Genomic DNA, 10,462 nt, shown 5'->3' with positions numbered 1-10,462 from the left:
AGCAGAAAGGGAAGGGATCTGAGATAGAGGAATTACGGGTAGAAGAAGGCAAGAGGAATTAAAATTTCCAAGTACAAGGTTGGTACTTAGGAAATGCTAGTTGAAGGAATGAGAGACACGTAGAAGAGGCTAAGGGTGAAAGAGGTCATGAACTTGACTGTATGTTCCTTGAGGCAGAAACCACCTTATCCTTTTTTCCCCCAATTCCAAGTACTTTGTACAGGCTTTTGCATTTAGAGCACAATCAAATGGTTTTGTTAAATTCTAAGTCAAAGGAGAAAAAGCAGAAGGGATGGGCCTGAAGGGTTTGAACTAGTCCTTGGCCCTGTACCTCATGTGCCTGGTTCCTTCCAAAGGAGCAGGCTCTGCAGATGTTTGTACCTTGGACCTCAATCTAAAAATAAAACCTGCCTTTATTCCTATCCATCCATTCTGGTCTCTCTACCCCTTTGGCTCTAATTTGGCTCTCCCCACCCTTGTGGCCATTTGCTTTGGATTCTTAGCTTCTACTTCTGGGACATGAGGCGCCCCCGCCTGCCTCTTGGCCACCTCTTGCCTATTGGGAGGTAACTCAGGCACCACTCAGGATACCAATCCTTGGCAAGCTCCAGGCTTTCACTTGCCTGGGTAGAGGTGGGGAAATGCAATGGTCTGTGAAGGACCCACTCAGTTGTCAGCACTGTGTGGCTGAAGGAAATAGGCTTGGATCCATGAGGCCTCTGCCTGCAAGTGTCCCACATTGAAGCTTTGAAAGGAAAATTTTCACATGAATGAAACTGCTCGCACCAAGGAATGCGGTCTGGTGTCATTTGGGGTCCTGCAGAGCAGCAGGCCACTCTTCCACAGATGCCTGGACCACAGAGCCCTCACAGACTGATTCTAAGACTGCCAGGAAGCTGCCCAGCCCATGTAAGCTCCATCTCCTGATCTCAGGAATAGGGGAGCAGCTGGGAACCCAGAGCAGTGAGCTCCTGCCTCCAGATCGAGAGATGGTACACTGACAGACATCAAGCCCCAAGGCATCCTTTGCAGAAGTGGTTGCCACTGCAGGTGCCTTTCATTGGCAAAAGCAGTGTCCTTTGATGCCACTCCCAACTGAACACCCAAAGATCTGTTGCCTCCTGCCCAGCTGCCAGTAGTTCTCCCAGGACTTGCCTCTCTTGACTGAACACCCAAGACACTATTATTACTAGAAAGGTTCACAGATCCCCCTTCTTAGCTAGGAGGATCTTACTCCTATCCTGGCAAGGTTCCAGTGTGGTGGTCTGCAACTCTCTTCCTATTTCTCCAGGAAACTATTCCCAGAAGAGGCCAAAAGGCCTAGAAGAGAAGCGTGACCTGCTAGATAAGAATGGAGGCTGCTTCAAGTGTTTGAGGTCCTCTCTAGAAGGACCTCTGCATGCAGCCTAAGGCACCTAGTAAAAGCTTAACCAATACCAAACAGGGTTGCTTTTTCCAAGCAATTTTACCTTGTTGGATGCCATGTGCTGGGCAGAAAGCTACTCCTAGAAGCCAAAGTACCAGAGGGCAGCAGAGGAGGGCCTGCCCTGGAAAAGTCATCTCCAGACATCAGCCCAGTGACGGCTATTAAAGAATAGGGTTTAGGCAGTGGAGGGCAGCAAAGCACAACTGCCTCAAGTTGAACTTCAGGGCAACTTTGGGAGGCGTGAGGCAAAGGGGCAGAGGGTGTGTTTTTGCAGAGAAGGCTGCTCATTCTGGCCAGAGTTACTGCAACCAAGCTTGCCCTTGTGCTGATTACCTCTCTGGACTCAAAAGTCTTGTCACTATCCACAGGGACTTCTGGCATGCTAAGACCTGAGACACAGAGGCCTGAGTCAACAGCAAGCCGACCTTAAGACTTGTGTTATAGCTGTCTTCCCTGATTGCAGCTCCTCCTGGTCTCATCTTCTCCTTGCAGTGATGAAGGCCTTAAGGCATCACATGTCATCCTCCCCTTCTGGCGTGTCATAACAGCTTTACTCAGCAAAAATTCCTCTAAACACCTTGCTCCCCATCCAGATTGTATCCCAGCTTTGTGGGGTACACATCTGCCCACAGGCACACCCACCAGTTCTCCAGTAATTACCTAGAGAGCAAGGTCAGACACAGTGTATCACTTGGGTGCTCATGAAAGATTTGCCCTTGTACCTGTCACCAGTAGTGGGCCTGATCCAACTATCCAGGTAATGTACCTGTAACAACCCTCTGCCCCTTCTCTCCTGCTAGAACACCCCTTCTCTCCTGCTAGAACACCCCTTCTCTCCCCTCCCTCTCCCTCTCCACCCCGCCACAGAAAATATGGCTTCTACCCACACCATGTTCCCAAAGCTCTGGTCATACCAACCCTCTGACAGCCAGCATGCCCTTGGGGGAGCTACAGCAACCCCTTCCAGAAAGACTTCTGAGACACCTTGCTCTGACATGTTGAAGACCACAACAGAGAGCCCACCAACCACCCCTGGGCTCCAGAGCAAACACATGTGTCCAGCTCATCTTGTTAGTTACCAGACATTCAAGGCAGGGAGCTCTTGGACTGCAATTAGTATGACAAGTAGCATAACAAAAGAGCACAGCCTAATAAACACCACCACACAGTCCAGTTTCATTGCTTTTCTTGGAGAAAGAACCATGATGTGCTTCTCATAGATTCTCTGGCCCTAGCTGACCCTCTGCATAGTTGATAATTTACCTCTAGTCACTGCCTCAGACAACTTTCAGGTATTAATTATACCCATCTGTGGAGTAGTTTACTGAGTGAGAAAAGAATGGGGAAAGGGATGGGAAACAAGAGAGGAATATGGTGTGGTGGGGAAAGGTGGAAGCAAACAGAAGCCGAAGGTCTGGTGCTCTTGAACTTACAAAGTTACATGTCCTCACAAGGTGCACACGTTAATATCCACACCGAACAAATTCCACAGTAACTTAACTCTAGAATCTTCTAATCCTCAAGAGAAAAAAAATATGGGGGATAATCACTAATTGCAACACAATTATAAGCCAACAATGTTGTTTTAGCAAAGTACAATTAAACTGAGCAAAATTGTCATAAATCAAAACTAGTCTCCATTCTCCTCTTTCTCTTCTCTGACGCACCTCTGAGTCCATCTATCCCTGTTTTCCTACTCTCCCTGTACACCAAGCCACCTCTCATCTGCAGGTGAGCACCCTTCCTCCAATCCCCGTGCACATGCACAACTGCTCCAGTCTGGGACAGACACACATCTTAAAATGAGGTGGGCTAAGATAAAGGCCAAAAAGCACTAAACTAAACTGCTCTGTCTTCAGGCACCTGTTTGGTTGGTTTTTTGTTTCCCCCCTTAAAGGTTGATTCCTGTCTGAACCACAGTCTTCAGCCAGCAGTGTGCAAAGTGCTTCTTATTTCACTTTGCACATTGCATTTCGAAGCCAAGTGTGCCCTAATCACCAGGCATGTCCAAAGCCCACTGTGTAAGAGTATCAGTCCTTCAATAGCTTAAAGTGAATCTTCCTCATATATACACTACCAAACGTAAAATAGATAGCTAGTGGGAAGCAGCCACATAGCACAGGGAGATCACCTAGGTGCTTTGTGACCACCTAGAGGGGTGGGATAGGGAGGGTGGGAGGGAGGGAGACGCAATAGGGAAGAGATATGGGAACATATGTATAACTGATTCACTTTGTTATAAAGCAGAAACTAACACATCATTGTAAAGCAATTATACTCCAATAAAGGTGGTAAAAAAAAAAAAAAAAGAACAAATGTTCTCCTGCTGCCTGTGCTTCCGATACCATCACCTCCTTCCCATTCAGGATTTTCCACTTGTTTTCGTCCTGCAGAGATGTGTTGATTTGTAAGCATGGAGCAGGAATCCAGTGGAAGGCTGATGAAAATCACCCAGAAGGAAGTAAAAGGCAGGGGTCCATGAACAAGAGATATACTGGCTTACATACAAGCAAGATGTTGACACCTCATGCCCATGAAATCTTTTCCTTTTTTTCCCCTGTGTTTCTTTTCAATTTTTAATGTGGCTATTCAAAAATTCCAGATTACATGTATGATTTAGACCTGTCTATACAGAGAAATTATTTCAAATGTACTTTTTTTTAAAAAGATCTTTATTGGAGTATAATTGCTTTACAATGGTGTGTTAGTTTCTGCTTTGTAACAAAGTGAATCAGTTATACATATGTCCCCAAATCTCTTCCCTCTTGCGTCTCCCTCCCTCCCACCCTCCCTATCCCACCCCTCTAGGTGGTCACAAAGCACCTAGGTGATCTCCCTGTGCTATGCAGCTGCTTCCCACTAGCTATCTATTTTACGTTTGGTAGTGTATATATGTCCATGCCACTCTCTCGCTTTGTCCCAGCTTACCCTTCCCCCTCCTCGTATCCTCAAGTCCCTTCTCTAGTAGGTCTGTGTCTTTATTCCCGTCTTGCCCCTAGGTTCTTCATGACCTTTTTTTTTTTTTTAGATTCCATATACATGTGTTAGCATACGGTATTTGTTTTTCTCTTTCTGACTTACTTCACTCTGTATGACAGACTCTAGGTCCATCCACCTCACTACAAATAAATTTCGTTTCTTTTTGTGGCTGAGTAATATTCCATGGTATATATGTGCCACATCTTCTTTATCCATTCATCTGTTGATGGACACTTAGGTTGCTTCCATGTCCTGGCTATTGTAAATAGAGCTGCAATGAACATTTTGGTACAGCCCATGATATCTTGAGAGGTAAACAGTGGCAGATTCAGAATATACCTCTAGGAGGCCTCTAGAGGGGACAGAAGGTACTGCTGCAGTCTTGCCGAGGATGATTCCAGCAGAAAAAGCTTTCCATCCATCCTGCCCATCATTTTCATCCATGGGATGGCATCAATAGAGGGCAGGGTTGACAAGAGTGGGGTTTTGCCACTACATGTTCCTCCTACACATAACTCATCCAGATGACACCCACTCCAAATGAAAAATAGACTTCTGGGAATGAGCTAGAAAATTTAATGTCTTCCTTCCTTACCTATCCTGTCTTTCCCAGTTCCCTAGACCAACCCCAATCAAAATAACAGAAAGTATAACTCTTAAGGAAAGGAAAAATAACCCAGCCTTGTCAGCCAAGAGAGAAAGTGGCTAACAACTGTAACAGGGTTAGCATGATTGTTTCCAAGAGCCACTGCTAAATCAGTGTAAACCTTGATGCAAATCAGGGAAGGTCTGTTTTGAAGTGACCAGGAAACTGAGCCCACTTGAACTTAGGGCTTTTCACAGTGTTGCTTCCTTGAGGCTGTTGTGAGCCGCCTCAGGTTCTCGAGCAGCGGCAGCTCAGACTTTGGTACCACGACCTGCAGAAGGTGCCTGTTCCCACACGGGGTCCCCAGGCGCCTCCTCCTCTGCTGGGCACAGACACCTTCGCCCTAACTCACCCTACTCTCAAATGGCACCCCACTCTAATTTTTCAGTAAAACCCCAAAGTAATTATTACACTGACTCCTGATCCTCTTCAGTGATTCAGGGCTAAAACTATGAAAGGAAACAAAAGCACCACCTTCTGGATGTCCAACCCAAAGCAGGTCCAGGTCACCAGCTGATTTCATTGGTAACTAATAGGAAATTCTGACCATGTGCATCTGGGAGGTGGGGCATGAATTGAAGGTGGAATGTTAAAACGTACAGTGCCTCAGTGAAATAGTCCATGGATGACTAGATTTGATATATATAAGCTAAAGAGTATTATTGGAGTAAAATATAAGCAGTAGAAGGCTGTTTTCATACAACAGTTTAAAAGCACCTTGAATTTGACAAATCATCTCAAGATACTGGAGTCTCTATTTTTTCCCCAGCCTGTCTTTCCCCAAAATTCATGAACCTCTGAAGAGTAAGAACCATGTCTTACTCATCTTCTAATCCCTGGGCTGCTGATGCCTGTAGCCCTCAGTAGTTCGGCAGCAAATTTTGAAAGGTTGGAAACTCTTTACCCTTTGCCTCATGTCCCCAGCCCCCCCTTTCCCTGGTGCTCCTCAGGTCCTGACAGCAGAGCTACCTGAGCTCTCAATCCTGCCACATTCCCAGACCAATCACATCTTGAGACAGGAATTCTTATTCGAGCAGCCACAGCTCTGCCCACTGTCCAAAATGTGATGCCAACTTGCTGCCCACCCCCAGTTGTCTAATTTGGGCCTTGTTGCCTTGGAGCTGACCCCTAGCATTCCACAATTGCTACTCAAGGCAGATCCTCCACCATCCCATACTCCTTGGGATTCTCATGCTGAAACCTGGACTGTTGCACCTAAGGCTTCACTACTGTGTACGGGTTCATCTGACCCCATTTCCTTGTTCTCGGTGAGCTGTCCAGTAAGCACTCCAGCTCCACCACCTTGCCTGTGCATGCTTCTGTGGCCCACCACAGAGACAGCATTCACTTATCCCCTAGCCTGCTCCCCTCCCCTCACCCTCCATCCCTTCCTTCCTGGAAACAGAAGCCCTGATCTAAACCCCTGGCCCAACAGTTCACTCCCAATTAAACTCAAGACTATTCTCAGTGGTGACAGCAGCCTCTCTGCCCTCAGTCTGGTCTCTGCTTTACCCCTCTGGACACCTCCACCTCCATTTCCTAAACCCCTGGTACTGACCATTTGTTTAAATCAAGACAGGGGATTACTGAGCCCTTTGCCCTCCCCTCCCAGCTGGCCCTCCACTTAGCATATGGCCACAGTTAGTGAGAGGGCCCTGCCGTCTCCCAGCCTTTCTTGGCAACCTTCAACACAACCAAGGGATCTGCAGTACGGTGGTGACCCCACCCCCTAACACACACACACTGGATTCCAGGTTCCTTCTTGCACTGTCAAGAGAAATGGAAGGTGAACTAAGCAGGGAGGGGTTGCTCTAAACCAGGCTTATTGCTCTAGAAGTAGGGTTTGGGGTTTGTTACATTCTTCATGGAAGGAGGGGTACAGGTCTCTGACAATGAGACATACTAAATTGTCTGGAGACAATCCCACTTTCTGTGGTGTTTTATTCATTTCAGTGAAGGTAATTTACCTTTTGCTTTACTAAATACACAAATCCTTATATTTCAAATGCCTTGTTGCACTTTATACACATTTCCAAAAACATTTTAAAAAAGAATTCCTTCTCAAATTGTGAATTTGGGGAAAGGGGGCCCCCAGGTGAGTAGGTGACTGGGCCATGGCTATCCTGGCATAGTTCTGGGCATGGAACAGCTCTCCCAGGGGGCCCTGCACCTCACTTTAACCACAGGGTTCATGTTCCAAGAGTCCTGCTCTCATCAACAGGGACATCAGCTTGGCTCTGCTTGTCATCATTCTTGGTTCCTTCCCACGTGAGCCTGCAAACCACTCTCCAACTTTAGCTGGGTGGGTGCCTTGGAGCCTTTGGCCATGCTCGGATGGCAGGTTTGCCTACCGAACTCTCAGCTGCCCACTGTGTCCCCTTTCCTCCCCACTCCCCTCAGACAGCCAGGATCCTTCACCATCCTCTCCACACCCTTGCCAGAAAGCTTTCCCAAGTCTTTCATCTATTCTTGTAAATGGGAGGCAACCTCGGCACCTTCTCTAGAGCTATTTGCTTTTTAAGCCTTTTTCCAGTGAATCAAGGAATAAAACCTGGCCCCTTTGAAGGGATTTATCATTAACCCTCAGGGGGCTGGAGGAGTTCTTCCAGTGCCCTGATGTCCTCCACAACACTCCTGCTACCAGACCCAGCAGAGGCTGGCGAGGTCAAGCGTGAAAAGCCCCCGTATTCCTCCACCATGCCCCCGCCCCAACACCCAACTTCAGGCCCACCACAGAGGGAGCGGAAGGCAGACAGTGGGTATGAAACTGAGGATGAGTTGCAAACCCAACTTTTGAAGGCTGTCGCCCCTGGCTGGTCCCAGCCTGCATGAGCCCACACTTCCCTAACTCCTCAGAGTTTCTTTTTATCTCACATTCCTGCTCAGTTTCCCAGGACCTAGCTGGGAATGAGGCAATGTGTTTCTCCTTGCACACTGCTCAGTTTCCCAGGACCTAGCTGGGAATGAGGCAATGTGTTTCTCCTTGCACAATGCCTGGCACATAGTAAACACTCAGTAAATGTTAGCTGTTAGTAATAATAAGAACAAATCCAGAATGAAATACTGGATGCTTACATAGAAGCTACAAGGAACAGCCAGGGGACTGCCCAGTGGTAGGCAGCTAAATTCTCAGCACTTGGTGGACTATTCATTTAATGTTTCTGAACTGGAGGGAGTTTCAGTTCTTTAAAGTGGAAACAGAATGCATTTTGCCAAATGACAACGATAAGAGTTCTTTATTATTCCTAAATCTCCAGGAAAGTTGAAAAAAGGTTTTTCACACACTGGCTGAACATCCTGCTCAATACCTAAGATCGAGGTTTATGACAAAACACCACCCATCTGTCTTCTGTCTTGGCTGCGAGAATTCCAACTGGTCAGGTGATGTAAAAGGTTTCATAGGACCCAGCACCGTCTGTGGAAGGAGGTAAAGCTAGTGAGATGTGTAAAACCAAATAAGCAAGCAATACTTGCAAGATTCTCTGCCTTCAGAGTCCAGAATTAATCTTGCTGCCTTAAGCCCAGGATCACAGCACTGCTTTCTTCCCTCCGCCTCCTCTGTCATGTTGCTCTACACATGGAGGTTGGAATTTTGCCTCCATTTCCTGAGACTCTGGATTTCCAGCTGGTCCTCTTGCACTTCCTTGACTTCTAACCTGCTCAGCCAGGGCACAGGTTTGCTCCGCTGCCTGAGACTTGCCACGCCCCCTGCCGTGAAGGCAAGAAACCAGCACCTAGATGCAGCTAAAGCCCCCACTTCACTTTGAGCATCACCAGGGCCCAAAAGCATCGCCCCCAAGCTCTACACTGGATACCATTGGATAGAACACTGGCTACCCTCCCTACCAGATGCCAGATTCTGTGTCACTTTCATCCCAGCCTGACTTGTGATTGAGCCAGTCAAAGTTTGGCAGAAAACCAAGTTGGAGGGAGATTATTTAAGACCTTGAAAGTCAAGATATGGTGGGGTCACTGCAGGTGTTTAAGCAGGGAATCCAAATGATCAGAACTGGACTTTAGGCAGTGGTGGTGGGCAGGGTGGATTGGATGGGCAGAGCCAGAAGGCTCTGGGAGGCTGGTTGCATGGACCCAAATAACTTCCCCTCACAGTGGAAAAGAGGGGACCAATGTGAGAGATGGTTCAGAAGAACTGACATGGACTTGGGGAGGTGTAGGGGAAGGGGAACAACATTATTACATTAAACAACTAGATAATTGCAAAAACATCTTTTGAATGGCGTCTTCCCTGACTGGCTCCAACCCCTATGAGCCCATGCTCTCCTAACTCCTCAGAGTTTCTGTTTACTTGAGGTTCCCACTCAGTTTCCCAGGAACCACCTGGGGATGAGGCAAACCCACTTTAGAGGGAAAATGTCCATGCTAAGAAGAAAGGGACAAGGGGACCAATATCTAGCAAGTGCTTATTGCATTGGTAGCATTCATGGGACATGAGAAAAACGGACTTTGCTTCAAAGCCTACACATAAAAGTGCAGAGCCAGAATTCCAACCTAAGGGTGTGACCCCAAAGTCTTTGCCCTTTGCAGTGCAGAGTGTTTCTCTAGAGAAGCCAGAAAGAGGAGCAAAATGGAGGGGGAAGATGACGGCTTTGAACGGGTTGAAGGGCTGGCAGAACAGGCAGCAGTCCAGTCAGCAGTTAGAACTGTGGGCATGGAGATCTGGAAATAGATCAGGAGCAGCAGATACAAATCTGAGCATCAGTCACAAAGGAAACTCTGGGATACATCAAATCTCCAACATAGAAATAGAGATCAGGAAAGAAAGCTCAAGCTAGAACCCTGAGGGACATCCTTGGTTTAGGAACTAATGACGAAGCAGAAAAGAAGCCATGAGAGTAGAAGGAAAGCCAGGAAAGGATCATTTAACTGGAGCCCAAGGAGGGCAGTGTAAAAACAGAAAAGAAAAGCCATCAGCTTAGAACACTTTATACTGACTAGTTGAAAACATATGAAGAGGCCAGCAGCTTCAGCAATTAGGAACACACTTGTGCTCTCCCATCAATCAGATTCAGTCAGATGGTGGGCAGAGGAGCTATTGAGCAGCAAGTGTGGACTCTTCTTTTAAGAAATTTGGCAGTAAAAGAGGAGAGAACTGGAAAAGGTGGGGTAGGGGAGGAAGACCCTTCTTCGGACCAGGATTGCACAGATTTAATCATTCATGTCATAATCCCTGCAATGCTCAAAGAGAGAAATCGTCCCTAACCAGAGTATTTATTGGCGCTGGACAGACCATACTTCAGTAGCAACAGTTTTACAACACCTCCCTTTCAACTCAAACTCCCTGGTGGGAGTAATTTTGCAATTACCACTGGCTGTAAAGTAACAAATCTCTGATATGATGCTAGAATCTTGGAGATCACCTCATCCAGCCCTCTACTCCATGCAGCAGCAGG

Source organism: Lipotes vexillifer, unplaced genomic scaffold, assembly GCF_000442215.2.
Source record: "Lipotes vexillifer unplaced genomic scaffold, Lipotes_vexillifer_v1.1 scaffold24, whole genome shotgun sequence".
Taxonomy (NCBI): Eukaryota; Metazoa; Chordata; class Mammalia; order Artiodactyla; family Lipotidae; genus Lipotes; species Lipotes vexillifer.
The sequence above is the reverse complement of the archived record's forward strand: the minus strand, read 5'-3'. Positions refer to the sequence as shown.